Raw genomic sequence first — 18,624 nt, forward strand, 5'->3', positions numbered from 1 at the left:
GCACAAGCAGGTTATGCAGACAGTGCAGGAACTGAAATTGTTGCAACTACCAAGTCTGTAAGTATAACGATACAATGGCTTCAGGTCAGGTGTTGTCTGCTAAAACCATTAAAAATGGAGAAACTACTAAAGACAAACTAGCAACATATATGACCAAGCAATTTCCTATCGACACAGCAAATTTCTTAGAACCACTGACACCTTCCTTTATGAACTTATGTAAAATGGGTGGATGGTGTTGTCGTATTCTGTCAGCTGGTTTTCTCATTTTAATTTGTTACAAATAGAAATGGCTTCATTTTATATCGCAGAACAGTTTCTGCTTTCTAGCTTAAGTTACATCTTCCTTCACAAAGTTGTTTTGGAATAGCAAGCAGGTCCACATCTTACAACTATTTATGTATGACTACTGCTACCCACACCTCCCACATTCCATTCCCACAATTGAATTCTTTTCTACTAACTTACAGCAGCTGTAATAAAGTGATTTAAAAACGTTAGTGCAAATTCCATTTAGAGAGCTGGTTTATTTGTCACCAGCGTGTGATTATGATAGTGACGCAGTCGACACCACTGCCTAGCTGGCCCCTAGGATCAAGTTGAGAATAAATGACTAAAAGTTATGCCAAACAGGAGGGGCTTACATCAGGGTGCTGCACGGGGGCCTTCAGCAAGAGAGCTACGCCACTGACGAAAGTGAGGGATGAAATCTGAATTACGATGATCCGCAGATGTGGACTGAAATACCACAAACTACAAATGTGCAGCTAACGGATTTGATTTGACGCCACACTATGCGACTCTTCAATTCCACCTGGGGTAGTAAACGTTAACATTATACCAAGTTATTGTTAGTTATACCTGCATTTTTATCACTCTTTAATTTAATATTGATTATTATCAGTATTCTGCTGCTGTAGTATGTGAATTTCCACTTGGTATTAATAAAGTATCTATCTATCTATCTATCTATGAAAAGAAACCACCCTGGCACACCAGCAGAAGCTTAGGGGCAAACCAATTCAGATCAAACATGGCTTAGTGTGCTCAAAATCTAGAAAAAGAAGACAAAGTTAACATACAAGCTAATGAGTGTTCAGTTAGTTAATTTGGATGTAAAGAAAGTTAATGACTATTAGCTAGCAGTTTACTAGATAACATTTTCGAATAATTTGTCATGGATTCTTGCATTTTATTGTTCTAACAGATTCAGGTAGTGGGCATCAAGCTAGGGGTTTCATTAAAAAGTTAAGCACAATTAAGAATAAGAACAACAGGATGGGATGAGACACACAAGTGACCGAGGATTACTGTGATAAACAGGAAAAGGACCAGGAGACGACATGCAGGCTTAACAGCACCATACCAGGACCTAGAAAATGACAGACAGATAGACAAAGCCAAGGAAGGCACAGCGGATTAAAGAAACCCCAAACTGCATCCACAAGAAAGCTGGTAGCACACTGAGCTGCAGATGTGCAGCCATCACACGGACAGTCACAAGGTAGAAATGACATTAAAAAAGTTAAATATAGGGATATGAAGAGCGGAGTGGGCACTCTGATGAGGGTCTCTGACGAGTGGCTGCCCAACCCTCTTTTCTTCTTCTCTTATATGGCACAAGTGCGTACCTGTGCCGTGTGGCTTAATCCACGTCATCCACTCCACTGACCAGCATGTCTGTGTGGTCTTGTTGATAGTCAAACACAGGACGACAAAATCAAACTGGCCGTTCTGGTGAGAAAGGAAGACCAGATGGCAGAGAGAGCAGTTGATGCAGAAAGCGAGAGAAAGAAACAAAATAGGTGTAAAATGACATGGATTGCTCATGTGTGTTATTTATACTTACCTATAGTTAATTGTACAGTTATGCTAATGTATATGTGAATATTTATACACTGCTCACAAAAATTAAAGGAACACTTTAAAGAAACACATTAGATACATCAGATCTCAATATGAAGTTGGATATCTATACAAATAACGACAGGGCAATGTCTTAGGATCAAAAGGATGCCAAGTCTTTTAATGGAAATAAAAGTTTTCTGCCTACAGAGGGCTCAATTGTGTAGACACCCTAAAATCAGAGTGAAACGAAGATGTGGCAGGCTAGTCCATTTTTTCAAAAACTTAATTTCTGCTACTCAAAATGCTTTTCAGTATCTTGTGTGGCCCCCACGCATGCTTGACAACGTCGGGGCATGCTCCTAATGAGACGACGGATGGTGTCTTGTGGCATTTCCTCTCAGATCTGTATGAGGGCATCCCTGAGCTGTTGTACAGTCTGAGGAGTAACCTGGCGGCGCCTAATGGACCGAAACATAATGTCCCACAGATGTTCTTTTGGGTTTAAGTCAGGGGATCGTGAAGGCCATTCAATTGTTTCAATTCCTTCATCCTCCAGGTACTGCCTGCATACTCTTGCCACATGAGGCCAGGCATTGTCGTGCATTAGGAGGAAACCAGGACCTACTGCACCAGCGTAGGGTCTGACATTTCATCCTGATACCTAATGGCAGTCAAGATGCCGTTGTCTAGCCTGTAGAGGTCTGTGAGTCGCTCCATGGATATGCCTCCAAGATCATCACTGACCCACCACCAAACCAGTCATGCTAAACGATGTTACAGGCAGCATAATATTCTCCACGGCTTCTCCTGACCCTTTCACGTCTTTCACATATACTCAGGGTGAAACTGCTCTCATCTGTGAAAAGCACAGGACGCCAGTGGTGGACCTGCCAATTCTGGTATTCTATGGCAAATGCCAATTGAGCTCCCCGGTGTTGTGCAGTGAGCACAGGGCGCAGTAGACATTTGGGCCCTCAGGCAACCCTCATGAAGTCTGTTTCTGAGTGTTTGGTCAGAGACATTCACACCAGTGGCCTGCTGGAGGTCATTTTGTAGGGCTCTGGCAGTGCTCATCCTGTTCCTCCTTGCCCAAAGGAGCAAGTACTGGTCGTGCTGATGGGTTATGGACCTTCTATGGCCAGCTCTCCTAGAGTAACTGCTTGTCTCCTAGAATCTCCTCCATGCCCTTGAGACTGTGCAGGGAGACACAGCAAACCTTCTGGCAATGACACGTATTGATGTGCCATCCTGGAGAAGTTGGACTACCTGTGCAACCTCTGTAGGGTCCAGGTATCACCTCATGCTACCAGTAGTGACACTGACTGTAGCCAAATGTAAAACTAGTGAAGAAACAGTCAGAAAAGATGAGGAGGGAAAAATGTCAGTGGCCTCCACCTGTTAAACCATTCCTGTTTTGGGGCTCATCTCATTGTTGCCCCTCTAGTGCATCTGTTGTAAATTTCATTAACACCACAGCAGCTGAAACTGATTAACAACCCCCTCTGCTACTTAACTGACCAGATTAATATCCCATAAGTTTCATTGATTTTATGCTATACTCTGATTAAAAAGTGTTCCTTTAATTCTTTTGAGCAGTGTGTATCTGTATAAGGGCAGCTCACAACCATGGGCGCCGGCAGGGGGGTGCAAGTAGGTGTACGTGCACCCCCCTAGCTTTTGAAAAAAAAGGAAATGGAGAAAAAAAATAAATCTTTCAATAATAAGAAAAAACGCGAAAAAATAGTTTTTATTTAAAATTTTAAATTACAATTAGACGCTTACATTTTACAACTATACATAAACAATCATTCACTTTGTTTCTAAAAGAGCATCTCAACTTGCTTAAGACAACTGGGTGTCTTAAGCAAAAGGTAGTATCTAATTATAATTTGAAGCTTCGATAGTGGTATATTTTTGTCATTTGCATTCATTATTTTGTAATTATTACGTAAATAATAATATTTTGCATTCAGAGCGTGCTATTATTTGTGTATTGTTATTATATGTATAGGTGTATAGCTACAAAATGTATTTTCAAAATAATTATGCAAATGCGAAAAAAATGTAAACTTTTTTTAAAATTTATAATTCCCCCAACCCCTTCTTTCTACGCCACTAATACTTTAAAACCCCGAAAAATAATTATATCTATTTTACCAACATACAAGTATATAGTGTACAGCTAGATCTCTTTTTACGTGTATAGTTCCGATTTATGGGAGAATAGTGCGCTTTAGAGAAAATATTTATCATAAAAGTTGTAGAACTTATCAATGTCTACAATTTTTATTTGAAATATTTTTCTCTAAAGTGTACTGTTCTCCCAGAAATCGGAACTATTAACCGGCGTAAAAAGAGGTCTAGCTGTATGTAAGTGCTTACAAAATTACATTAAAAACTTAAGGAAAAAAGCACTACCTATGCCACTGAATACATCAATAACATTTTTAACTATATTCCAGTAATCATATGATAACAAAAAAAAGTCGATGATTTTTTGTCAGAAAATTAAAAATTAGGTCATGCCTTAAGTGGTTAATCTATCTATGCAAAAACTGACTGCTTTGTACTGTTCAGAGATAGCGACTGTATTGGCAGGGATTTAATGGGCACATACATATACAAAAAAAGTTTTTGTTGCGGGGGGGAGCGTAGAAAGAAAAAAATCTCTTTATGCACCCCCCTGAATTAAATCCTGGCGGCGGTAATGCTCACAACACGAGGCTGGGATTGGAGCTCTAACTTCTCTCTACATGGAGTTTGCATTTTCTCCCCATGTTACTGTGGGTTTCTTCCAGATGGATCCGCTTTCACTCACAGTCTAAAGATATGCCGGAGAGGTGAATTGGTGTGTTAATGTGGCTTGTGTGTGTGACACCATGTGTTCTTCCTGCCCTGTGCTCGATGTCTGCTGGAATTGGCTCCAGCGGCCTAACAAACCTGCCTTGATTTAGTAAATGGATGGATAGTTATGTATTTTATTATTGTTCCCTTTTGCACATCTGTTTATGTTTTTATTTCTTTATTTTTATGATTGTTTTGTTAGTTTTATTACTGTTTCTGCTTTGGTAAGACGTGTGGATATCTGACACTGACAGACAGAGACAGGTGGGGGTGAAAATGAACCCCCCTTGAGAGCAGAGGGCTGACTCGAGCCGCACAGTTGTTTAAATCCGTCAGGCTGATGTGTGAGCCCCCCTCTGATCAGAGACAGAGGCCAACAAAGGGGCCACACGGACATACTGGTCAGTCGAGTGGAAGACGCGGGTTGAGCCACACGGGACAGGTACGTACTTGCGCCATATACGAGAAAAAGAAGAGAGCATTGGGTAGCCAGTCGTCAGAGACCCTCATCGGAGTGCCCGCTCTGCTCTTCACGTGTTTAACTTTTTTAATGTCCGCAGACTCCGCGCTGCTGCTTCTGCTCATTTCTACTCCGTGATTGTCCGCCTGATGGCTGCACATCTGCGGCTCGGTGCGCTGCCGGCTTTTTTAAAAATAGAAGCTCACTGCTGATCGGGGTTTCTTTAATCCGCGGTGCTTACTTTGGCATTTCGTTAGTGAAAGAATGTAAAATACCCCACCCAGCGGCCCCGTGCACGTGCCCCGGACTGACCACCCGTGTCTCTCTGTTTTGCCGGTCGGTGGTGCATGCACGCGCCTGAGAAGCGCGAGGCAACCGTTGATTTGTTACACACACGAAATGAACTCAATGATGTGATGAAACATGAATTGCATATGCATCGTCGAGAGCCACGTAATTCCTGGTTAACTGGGTTGCTCTTTCTTATTATTGACATTAAGGGTGAAAAGTCAGCGTTACTTCTCAATTGTATCCGGCTGCAGGTCGAAGACTCAGCCTTTCACCCCGCAGTTACCCGATCAGTTACCACGTGCCTGCTGGATTCGTGCGCGCAGACATATTGAAAGCCTAACAATCCGTAAAGTGTTCGCGCATGCGTTAAACAGATTGGGCAGTGTCATTACCCGATCTGCGTGCCTACCCGATTTGCGCGCGCAGGCGTATTGAAAGCCTAACATGCCGTAAGGTGTTCACGCATGCGTTAAACAGATTGGGCAGCACCGTAAAGTGCTTGATGACGTAGTATTTCAATACGCACGCGCATGCAGATCGGGCTGGCAACGGGAACCAGGAAGTGACACAGACCGCATGCGCTTAATGAAAAAAAACATTAAAAACAAAATAAAATCACTTTACGGCATGACCCGATCTGAACTGTGCATGCAGCACAAGTTGACATTACGGTTTATTCATTTTAGTTCTACATTAGTTGACCATAATGAAAATATTCACCCTGCAAAATAAACGAAGCAGCCTTTGTGGCGTAACGTTGATGTCCAATGTTTAATCGCCGTAAGAGGAAGCTTAGGTGTGCACACCTGATTACCCCCAATAAGGGAGAACTACACGCTATGTACTCTGTATTATTTGGCAGGCACTAATATATATAATAATATAAAAAATATGTAGTGTTTTTATTTTCCCACTCACGTAATAAATCATACAAAGTTTCTTTTCCTTTTGATCTATTGTTGCAATTTCCCTCTTATGTGCAAATTGTGTTTGTTTAAAAATATCTTTAGACATCAATTATTATTAATAAAATTGCCATTTGTCTTAAGGCATCAGGTTTACAAAACCTAACGTATCCAACGAGTTTTAAAGAAATATATGGTCCTTTTTCAAAAAAAGAAAAGAATTAACACTGTGTTGCATGGCATTGTGCTGACTGTCCACTTGTTAAATTCTTTAATTCGTTCCCAGTTGTTCAATCAGGTCAGATGCTGAAGAAATGAAAATCATAAAGCCACTGGTTCAAATCCTCATTTATTCCAATGGCTATTAATATTACAAAGAATTTAAACTTTATATCCACAGACTAAAATTAAGGAAGTGCGCTGTTATCACTTGAATCAATCTATTTGATCTATTATTTTTTTACATTAAGTGCTTGTTGCTATAGTTCATATTTGTTATTCATTTGTTCTTAGTGATGTGTTTTTAATGTTATTTCAAGGCGTCTCTGTAAAACCCGCTGAGAAACCAACTTACTGTACCTATTAATATAATAAAACTGAACTGAATTTAACAGCTGTAAAATAAAATATTCTCCAGTAACTGAGCAGAATTTAAACAGCATGAAGTAGTTCAGTTTATGATGAACAGCATGTGGACGGAGGGCAGTGATATTCATTCTTACAAGTTTAATCAACGTAACACACCGCTGTTTGTGTGCAGACTCGTCTCATGTCAAAGGTTTTATTCACCCATATTGACACAGAGCCAGTTCATTTTTATAACTTAAAAAAAAAAAAGGAAATACAATACATTTATCGTACATTTTTATTGAAGGAATAAATCATACATTTCAAAATAAAAGTGAAAGATCTGTGAACAATGTTTCTCAAAAACAAATTACACACACACATATTTATATGTATATATACTGTATATATATTATGAGTAGAAAATTCAGTAATCATAAAGATGTATAAATGGAAAATGCATTTAACTAGAACACAACTACAATGAAAATGACTAACAAAAGGAGCTGTTAAAAACTATTAGGGAAGGAGAACACAAATATATTTACAGATTTTTACCTTAGTATTTATAAAAAATGTTAGCAAAGGTTTTGAACACAATAAAAGTGAATCATTAAATTTGTCAAAAAAGGAAAAATGCTATTTTAGCTTTATGAACAAGATGCTACTCAGAGTCAGAGTTGTTATCCAGCAATATTCCATAAAAATGTGTTCTATTTAAACTGACATCTTTCCTGATCAGTCCTTTAATATTTGTTCACTAATAATATTTTTATATCACCTTTGCTTACAAGTGCAGCTCAAATTGCTCCACAAAAATATTCAGTTACAAAGAAAATTGAAGGTATTATAAAAGTAAATGAGAAGCCAATGGAGTAGTCCTTGTCCTTTGTAATAAATACACTGCCTGGTCAAATAGCTTGGGACAAAGACAAACTTGCAGCTTTCAAGGACACTGGAGATAATAAACCTGTGGGGGTCCGAAGCCCACACAGCCCCCTCTGCACATCCCAGCATACAGAATTGTGGCCGTCTCAGTCCAATCACAATTCCATTTCAGGATGTCTTGTGAACTTTTCTTCTGTCACAGGCAGTTGGAGTTGATGTAACAGATGGTGGAGACGCGGGGGGCACCATTGGAATAAACTGGAAAAAAACAACAGAGAAAAACAGCAGAGGTTAGTGCCCAGTGCAGAGCTTATAAAGTGTACACAGTACCATTTCTAAACTATTATAACCAATGCAAGTAAGTTTTTCGAAATGCTTGACATTTGTAGCCTGGCACTTCTCTATTGGCAAAGCATTCCAGATTTTGTTGTACAAGTACAGAAAGCTGCCAGTTTTTATGGTTGATCTTGGAATAAAAAGCAAAGTAACGTTTGAGAAAAGAAATGTTGGGAGAAGACACTCGAAAAAACAGGCAGGGTCTAAAATACTCAAAGCCTTCTAATTATTTAATAGAACCTTAAAATCAATTCTGTGTGAGACAGACAGCCAGTGTAATGAGACCGAGACAAAAAGGCCAATACCTCGTGATCACTTGGCAAATACACAGCAGATCAGAGCAGGGATTGAGATGGAGGATTCTAGAAGTGCCAGGTAGGAGGGCCAGCCGCTGCTTCAACATGGCACACATCTCTCCATCCTTCTTCTTTAACTGCTGCCCCATAACACGACCGGACTCTTCTACTTCACTGTAACTGTTAAAAACATAAACACAGTAGATATTCACTCAGGGAGTTTAAACATTAATAAAATGTACTCTTACTTCTTATTCTGCCTCCATTCTTGGTTCATCTGTAGATCAATTATTACCTCTAACTAATAATATTATTCTTAATTGTGTTTTTTTTTGTTGGATTTTGAAAGAACCCCAACTTAACTGTTATTATATGTAACATCATTTTTTCCTTTTACATTACGCATACAGTAGACATTGTGTTATAATCTCTGTATATCTGAACTTCTAATGTGTTGTGCTCAGGTGTCAGTACTTACATGAAAACATCTTTGTTTTTCACTCCTACCTTAGTTTTGTATTAATTTAAAATTAAGTCTCGGTTCTTTAAAAATCCAACAACAAAGCACAGTAACTTAAGAACATAAATGTTATTTTCCAACACAGAACAACATCCCTGTTTAGTGACTGCTGGCACTGATGAGCCTCAGTCTCTGTGTTTGTGAGGATTCACACTCTGAGGCTTTCTGTCTAAAATTAAAAAGCCGTGTTAGTTACTGGACAGAGTGAGCAGACATACAGTACAGTATTCAAGGCAGCAAAATATTACAGATCAAGTAATAAATATGGGGAGGCTTTGCAGGAATTGTGCACAAATTACTACTGAAACTGGAAGCCTCAGTAGTCTTACCTGTAGAAATAGCAAATCTAACATGAACTGCACATCATTTTGAACTGGAAATCTTAAAAGCAGAAGAAGAGAACTTCCAGTTGTGTCTCAGAATTCGGGTACACTGGCATCTGTTCAGCCACATGGAAGGCTGGTTATCACCAGGCATCCTATAGGATCAAGAGAAAAACCACAATAAAGGGGCATTGTACTTCTAACTGCAGCAATAAGAAATAAGTTATTTCTAAGGAGCAAGCCGTCTCCATTATATTCAGTTAATGTATGTATGTGAACTTCTATAAGCTTATAACACATGACAACAGCAGGTGCCCAGCCTGTCACTGTGCCACATCAGACGCACACCACACTTCTCTGATGGCTTTGGATATAAATTTTAAAATTGCCTGTTTTCAACCATGGAATTTTTTTCTACTAAATAAGGTTAAAGTAATCCATTAACAATTTGTAATTCTATTATCCGCATCCTGCTTTCTTGTAATAACTTAGTTGTTGCTACTCTTGTATGTAATATAGCCTTCATCATTATAATTTGTTAACTTTATTATGGAAAAACTATTGCATTGATGTAATCCGATAGCAACATAATAAAAAAAATACCGATGGCTTTGGAGGGCACACTTTACACCCATCGAGTGTCAGTCCTGCACTCCTAATTCTATTCCTAATTCGACACCTCGATTAGATTGTTTAGCTTATTTTTTAGCATGCCGTTCACTCTTTAAGATAAAAAAATGTGGACAAATGTTAAAAGAAACACACCACCAAATGCTAATAGGTTGTTACGAAATAAATGACATATATCTATTAATCCATTAACCCAAACACAGAAAATGCTGTGATTTTTACGATTAAACCACGAGATTACGAAGTGGTTTAACTAAAAGTGATGTACTTACAAAAAGCTGTAGATTGCCATTATAAAGTTCACAGACACACGTCGCATTTCATTTCGCTCCCACTTCATTTGACTGGAGTTAAATTTTTCAGGCGACACATCTTCCATGACGTTATACAATTCAAAAGTTGCCATCTTTTCCAGTAACAAGACACTTTCAGACGGAGTTAAAGGACAACACAAAAATGACTCGCAAGTACAAATCAAACCTGACGTGTGTCGTAAAACATTCGACATGCGCAGAACAAATCGGGTAGCGTCGTGAAATGAATTTTTAATTAAGCAGAGAGCGTGTGCGCGAGACAAATCGGATGAGGACTCATGTCTCAAAGTAAAAAAAACGCAGATCGGACAGGGTCGTAATAGTAAAGCTCTGCGCATGCGCGCGCAAATCGGGTAGGATAGGCACCGCAGATCGGGTAGCGACAGGCAGCAATCTATCTAGCAGTAGTCTATCAGTACGCATGCGCGCGCGCATCTGCCAGCAACGGGATTAGAGATAGAATTACTAGACGCTGCATGAACAGCAACGTCGTCGCCATATTACGAGTGGCAACTGCTATGGAGTGAAGTAATGGATAAAGATGCCTCACACATGTGCTGCTTGGGATTGTACAAACTGCTGTATGCTCCAAACCAGATCGCGGGGGATTATATTTCATAGGTAAGGCTGAACAATTGTTTTGGTTATATTTGACGATTAGAAAATCCCATTTTATAATCTTTACTTTAGCCACGCCAGGCTAAGCTAGCAAAGCTATATGCATTTATGTACTCAAGTGAGCCTCCAAACAACCTTTTGGTTAAATGTATTTAGTCAGTAACTAGCTGTTAACATTTCTCAAACTTTGAAGGTTTCCTAAAGAAATCCACCTCAGGAAGCAGTGGGAGGGTAACCCTTAGACAGGATTTTGACAAAGCTGCTATGTGACGCATGCCAAACTAGTTTGGTAACAGATGCTGTATCGGCATCATATGATCAAATCTACCACTTGCTCACATTAAAAACAAAGGAGGTTTGATGATTCCTTCTGAGGGTACAGTCAAGGTGGTCAAAGTAGCTGAGCTACTGAGTAGGGCAAGCTCTCAGTGTATCTTTGACCACTCGGTTTGTTCGGGCTGAGACTGGTTCAGATGATGTGTTTTTTCTCAAGGAGCACATTGAGGAAACAAAGTTTGAAATTGACAACCATCATTTTATGCTCATGTCTTTAGTTCTGTCTGTCTTCCACAAACTAAGGCTGCACCATATTGCCAGACTGAATACTCTCACATTACAGAGCGGCAGCATACGGAAAAAGCTATGGAAGACAGTTCTGTTTCAAGGATTTTAGATCCTATTCTGTATACAGTATATTTAAGTAACCACATTGTGTGTGTGAGATAGAGAGAGATTGAAAGATGAATGAGTGAAATGTTTTCAGAAATTAAGCTAATCTGTATACAATACAATTATTTTCGTCATTGAGTGTATCATTTCACTGTTAATAGAAAGACAGACAAAGATAACTGGCAGTTATAAAATTCACAATTGGTACGCCAGTTTGAAAAGATACGTTTTGAGGGTAGTTTTAAAATGTGTTATTGAATCGAGCTGACAAATATAAGAGGGAAGAGAATTCCCGAGTTGAGGAGCACCAGGAGAGACGCTCGAGTTCCCATAGAACAACAACAACAACATTTATTTATATAGCACATTTTCATACAAATGTAGCTCAAAGTGCTTTACATGATGAAGAAAAAGGAAAAAAAAGACAAAGTAAGAATTAAAATAAGACCACACTAATTAACATAGAATAAGAGTAAGGTACAATGGTAAGGGAGGACAGAAAAAACAAAAAAATACTCCAGATGGCTGGAGAGAAAAAATAAAATATGCAGGGATTCCAGACCATGAGACCGCCCAGTCCCCTCTGGGCATTCTACCTCACATAAATGAAATAGTCCTCTTTGTATTTAGGTTTCTCTTGGAAAGATTTGATGATGACGGTCACATGGACTTCTGGCTTTTAATCCATCAATGTAGGGACATCATGGTGCTTTGATTAGGTGGTGGTGGCGCAGGTCGCCACCACAGAAAACCGGGAAAAGAAACAGAAGAGAGAGTAGGGGATTAGTACGGATTTTATAGTCACCATGAATAGTTATGATAATAAATTGAATATACAGAGTATCAGGATTAAATTAAAATGAAGTTATGAGAAGGCCATGTTACAGTAATGTGTTTTTAGCAGTTTTTTTGAAGTGCTCCTCTGTATCAGCCTGGCGAATTCCTATTGACAGGCTATTCCAGATTTTAGATGCATAACAACAGAAGGCCGCCTCACCACTTTTAAGTTTATCTCTTTTAATTCTAATCAGACACTCATTTGAGGATCCAAGGGTATGATTTGGAATATATGGTGTCAAACACTCCGATATATAAGATGGGGTGAGATTATTTAAGGCTTTGTAAACCATAAGCAATATTTTAAAGTCAATTCTGAATGACACAGGTAACTAGTATAGTGACATCAAAACTGGAGAAATGTGCTCAGATTTTCTTTTCCTAGTTTGGATTCTTGCAGCTGCATTCTGTGCTCGTTGCAAACAATTTATGTCTGTTTTGGGGTAGTCCTGAGGGGAGTGCATTACAGTAATCTAGTCAACTGAAAACAAAAGCTTGAACTAATTTCTCATCATCTTTCAATGTTATAAGAGGACTTACTTTTGCTATGTTTGTTAAGTGAAAAAATGCTGTCCTAGTGGTCTGATGAATATGCGATTTAAAATTCAGATTACAGTCAACAGTTACCCCTAAGTTCTTGACTTTTAATCCTAATGCATCAAGTTTATTTCTAATAACCTCATTATATCCATTATTGCCAATCATTAAAATTTCTGTTTTCTCTTTATTTAGCTTCAGAAAATTACTATTCATCCATTTAGAAACACAAGTAAGACACTGTGTTAGTGAAACAGCAATGTCGGGGTCACAAGGTGCTATTGATAAATACAGTTGTGTGTCATCCGCATATCTTTGGTAACTCGTGTTGTGCCTTGAGATAACCTGACTTAACGGAAGCATGTAGTTTGAAAAGAGCAGCAGACCCAGGATAGAGCCTTGTGGAACACCATATAGGATATCATGTGTCTTTGAGTTGTAATTACCACAACTAACAAAGAATTTTCTACCTTCCAGGTAGGATTCAAACCAATTTAAGACACTGCCAGAGAGGCCCACCCACTGACTAAGGTGATTTCTAAGAATATTGTGATCAATGGTGTCTAATGCAGCACTCAGATCTAAGAGGATGAGAACAGATAAATATAACTAAGTTATATATATTATTTAGTGCCACTCTGTGTGTATTTTTATTTAATCTATAATCTGTTTTTATAGTTTTAATACATTGTTCATCTAAAGTAGTAATTGTAATTAAATTATTAGTGTTTATGCCGCACTGCCTAGATTTTTTACGTGCACTAAGATTAGTTATTAGAGTATTAATGTAGTGCACTTTTACGGAAGACTTTGTTAAGCAATTATTATGTCCTAGCAAAGCATTAGTATTACGGACGGGGTTAAGAGTAGAAATAGACAATCAAGAGAGACGAAATACCTTAACCTTAATAGAACAGAGTTTGACGTGTGGTGCAGAAAGTACAGCTGCAGATAAAGATCTGAGTGAGCGAGATGAGTGTCGGTCTGTAGGAGATCAGTGAGTTTGTGGAGAGCTTTAAATGTTAAGAGCGGTATTTAGTATTGTATTCTGTAGTGAACAGGGAGCCAGTGAAGTTGAGTGAGAATAGGTGTGATATGTCTAGTGGATTTAGAACAGCAGCTTATCATCCTGGCAGCAGAATTTTTTTTTCTTTATTTATTAATTTTATTGCAATCCATACAAAGCAATCAAGTTTTTACAAAAAGAAAAAATGAGTTAAGAACAGATCGATCCCCACCCCTGAAAGAGAGAGCAAGCCAAACGGCGTGAAATTTAAGGCTTGTAAACATACCTAAATTAATAAATTCTCTGTGCTTTATAAACTCATTTTAAAATATTACTGATTAGATCCTGCCATGTTTTGAAAAAAGTCTGTATGGATCCTCTAACTGAGTATTTGATATTTTCCAATTTCAAATAATATAACACATCGGTTTCCCACTGACTTAAAAGAGGAGAGTTTGGGTTCTTCCAGTTTATCAGAATAAGTCTGCGTGCCAAGAGTGTAGTGAATGCAATCACAATTTGTTTGTCTTTCTCCACTTTAAGCCCTTCTGGAAGAACCCCAAACACAGCTGTTAATGGGTTAGGATGGATTGTGAGTCCAAGGCTGTCTGAAAGGTAATTAAAAATTTTTGCCCAAAATAATGTTAAGTGACCCAGTGAGGCTGGGACTTGGTTGCAGCGTTCGCAGGTTGGATCATGCCCTGGAAACATTTTAGAGAGTTTTAGTCAAGACAGATGTGCTCGATATATAATTTTGAATTGAATAATTGTATGATTTCGAGTGAATTCTCTGCATTGCTACTTTCCCCTCCTTTTCTGATATATTAATTGAGAGATCTTTTCCCCAGTGTCCTCTTGGATCTTTGAAAGGAAGGGATTGTAAAATGATTTTATATATTGTAGAGATGGAGTCTAAGTCCTTGAGATTGAGCAATATTTTTCCAGCATGGATGAGGGTGCAAGATGAGGAAAATCTGGAAGGTTCTGTTTAACAAAGTTCCTGATTTGAAGATAGTGAAAGAAATGTGTAGGTGGAATGTAATTGTTCATAGGATGCAAAGGTGTTGTCTATAAAAAGATCTCTAAGCATGGTAATTCCAAATTTTTCCAGATATTAAAAACTGCATATGTTTGTGAAGGTTGAAAGAGGTGGTTCTCTTGCAGAGGTGCCACAGATAGAAGCTTCTCCGTCTTAAAATGCTTTCTACATTGGTTCCAGATTCTAAGTGAGTGGAGCACAATTGGGTTATTAGTGTATTGCCGATAATGTGTGTTTATTGGAGCACAGAGCAAGGAATACAAAGAAGTACTGCAGGATTTTACTTCTATTGCGGTCCAAGCCTGTGTATGTTCTTCTATTTGTGTCCAGGTTCTTATCGCCTGTATATTTGCTGCCCAGTAATAAAACTGGAAGTTAGGTAGAGCCATGCCGCCCTCTGCCTTTTGATGTTTTGAATTCCAAATAAATGAGGTTATTGTTGAGTCTAATTGCCTAAAGAATGATTTATTAATGTATATTTGGATGTTTTGAAATAAAAAAGGAGCTTAGGAAGAATATTCATCTTAACAGTGTTAATTCTTCCAGCTAGTGTGAGATGAAGGGTTGACCATCTATGCAAGTCTTGTTTAATTTTTTCCATGCAGGCGCGAAATTTTGTTGATAAAGAGCTTTATGTTTACTTGTGATGTTTACCCTAGGTATTTAAACTGTTCTGCAATGATAAAAGGTAGGGTATCTAATCTAATATTATATGCTTGAGAATTCACTGGAAAGAGTACACTTTTATTCAGATTAATTCTGAGACCAGAGATCTTTTGCAATTCTGTGAGTGCTGCTAAGACTGCAGGCATAGAATTTTCTGTGTCAGATATATACAGTACCATGTCATCTGCATATAATGAGATTTTCTGTTCCAGTCCTTCTCTGCTAATCCCCTTTATCTGATCAGTATTTCGACAATGTATTGCCAGTGGTTCAATGGCAATTGCAAACAGCAGCGGTGACAAGGGCATCCTTGTCTAGTGCCACGTTCTAGTTTAAAGTAGTCTGAGCAAATGTTATTGATGCAAACTGAAGCTTCTGGGTTAGTATACAGTAATTTAATCCATGCACAAATGTTTGGGCCAAACCCAAACTTCTCCAATGTAGTAAAAGGTATTTCCATTCAATCATGTCGAATGCTTTTCTGCATCCAATGATAATAATATTTCTGGGGTGTTTGATTTAGTTGGTGAGTATATTACATTAAACAGGCGTCGAAGATTTGAAGATAAGTGTGGCCCCTAATAAATCCAGTTTGGTCTTGTGATATTACGAGGGAGCACTTTCTCCATCCTTCTAGCTATGATTTTAGAGAGTATTTTAACGTCGTTATTCAGAAGTGAAATTGGTCTGTATGATGCACATTGTAATAAGTCCTTATTTTGTTTTGGAAAAACAGTGATTAGTGCTTGGCGAAAGGTTTGTGGAAGAGATTGGTTATCTCTGGCTTCTGTAAATGTTGCTAATAGGACGGGAGCTAGCTGAGCGGAGAATTTCTTGTAAAACTCTGCAGGGTAGCCATCAGGGCCTGCTGCTTTCCACCTTGGAGTGACTTTATAGCATCTAGTAATTCTGATAATGCAGAGGTTTATCAAGTTCCTCCACACTAAAAGCGTCTATTTGTGGTATCTGTAATGTATCCAGAAATGCATTAGATTGTATATTGTCTTCTTTAAACTCAGTAGTATATAGGGATTTATAGTAGTCTCTGAAAGTGTGCATTATATTTTTGTGTCTGATGATTTTATCTCCATTCGTTGTGATTACGAGATTGCGTTGCACTTCTTGCTTGTGAATTTGTGGAGCTAAAAGCTTATTAGCTTTCTCTCCATGTTCATAGTAATGATGTCTGGATTTGTAAATTAGTTGTTCAGTTTCTTTAGTTGTCAAGAGGTTTAATTCTGAATGTAGAGCCTGCCTCTCCTATGTAGAGTCTCGCTTGGTAGTCTGGCATGTTCTTCATCTATTTTAGTAATTTGCTTTTTATCTCTGCTACTTTCTTGGCTTCGGATTTATTTCTGTGGGAAAGATATGAGATAATCTGTCCTCTTAAGAAGGCCTTAAGAGTTTCCCAGAGTATTCCTGCAGAGATCTCGGGGATGTATTTGTCTCTAGAAAGAATTTGATTTGTTTGGATATAAATTCAGTACAATTCTCGTCAGCTAATAGAAGCGGGTTGAGGCCATCTGCCGGGTGAGTGTATGGGGCTTAGTAATTTTAGCTCTAAGATCATAGGTGCATGGTCAGAAATAACAACAGCATCGTATTTACAAGATTTAATCATAGGCAAGAAGTTATTGTCTATAAAGAAGTAATCAATCCTTGAGTAGCAATGATGTACTGGTGAGTAGAAAGAATATGTTCTTGAATTTGGGTTTAAAAACCTCCAGGGATCTGATAAGTTGTGATCAGTTATAAACTTTGTAATTATCTTTGCGGTGTTAGATGCGTTCCCCTGTGGAGAAGTCCTATCTAAAAGTGGATTTAGAACACAATTAAAGTCCCCAGCCATTATAACTTTATGAGTGTTCAGATTGGGAATGGATGCAAATAAATTTTATATAAATTCCTTATCATCAACATTAGGTGCATAAACATTTATCAAGATTATTTTACAGTTAGATAAGTCTCCCATGACCATTACATATCTCCCTTCAGGATCCAATACTACATCTGATGCTACAAATGGTACTGTTCTATGTATGAGAATTCCCACACCTCTAGTTTTCTTTGTAAAACTAGAATGGAACATTTGGCCAGTCCAGTCTTTTTGCAGCCGGAACTGATCCTTGCTTAGTAAGTGGGTTTCCTGTAAAAATATACTGCTCACAAAAATTAAAGGAACACTTTTTTTTATTGGGCCTGGCATGAAATCAATTAAACCTGTCTGATAATTTTCTGGTTGGTTAAGCAGCTGAGGTCATTGTTAATCACTTTCAGCTGTATTGGTGTTAATGGACTTAACGCCAGGTGCACTAAAGTGGCAACAATTAGAAAACCCTCAAAACAGGACTGGTTTTACGTGTGGAGGTCATTTCAAGTTTCTCCCTCTTGATCTTTTTTGGCTGGTTTTCCACTCTTGCTAGTTTTGGCTTGAGTAATTATCTCTACTGGCAGTATGAGGCGATTCCTTAACTCTACAGAAGTTGCACAGGTTGTCCAACTTCTCCAGGATGCCACATCCACACGTGCTGCAACAAGAAGGTTTAATGTGTCTCCCAGCACAATCTTCAGAACATGGAGGAGATTTCAGGAGACTGGCTGTTATTCTCGGAGAGCTGGGCAGAGCCTTAGAATGTCCTCAACCCATCAGCAGGACCGATACCTGCTCCTTTGTGCATGTCAGAACAGGCTGAGCACTGCTCGTGCTCTACAGAATGACCTCCAGAGGGCCACTGGTGTGAATGTCTCTACCCAAACAATCAGGAACAGACTTCATGAAGATGGCCTGAGGGCCCGGCGTCCTGTAGTGGACCCTGTGCTCACTGCCCAGCACCGTGGAGCTCGACTGGCATTTGCTCAAGAACACCAGAATTGGCAAGTCCGCCACTGGTGCCCTGTACTTGTTACAGACGAGAGCAGGTTCACCCTGAGCAGCTGTGATAGACGTGAAAGAGTCTGGAGAAGACAAGGAGAACGATATGCTGCCTGCAATGTCGTTCAACATGACAGGTTTGTTGGTGGGTCAGTGAT

The 18,624-nt window shown here is 38.8% G+C and overlaps 1 protein-coding gene across 2 annotated transcripts in view; it reads left to right on the forward strand.

The window, feature by feature from the left end:
- Positions 1 to 4,553: 4,553 nt before the first annotated feature.
- Positions 4,554 to 18,624, forward strand: part of LOC120533519 (zinc finger protein 501-like) — a 69,476-nt gene continuing 55,405 nt past the window's right edge. Inside the window, exon 1 of one of the 2 annotated variants that reach the window (XM_039760444.1) lies at positions 4,554 to 4,688. The gene's annotated coding sequence lies outside the window, so the exon portion shown is untranslated. The other variant, XM_039760443.1, reaches the window with a different exon arrangement.

Source organism: Polypterus senegalus, chromosome 8 (genome assembly GCF_016835505.1).
Source record: "Polypterus senegalus isolate Bchr_013 chromosome 8, ASM1683550v1, whole genome shotgun sequence".
NCBI lineage: Eukaryota > Metazoa > Chordata > Cladistia > Polypteriformes > Polypteridae > Polypterus > Polypterus senegalus.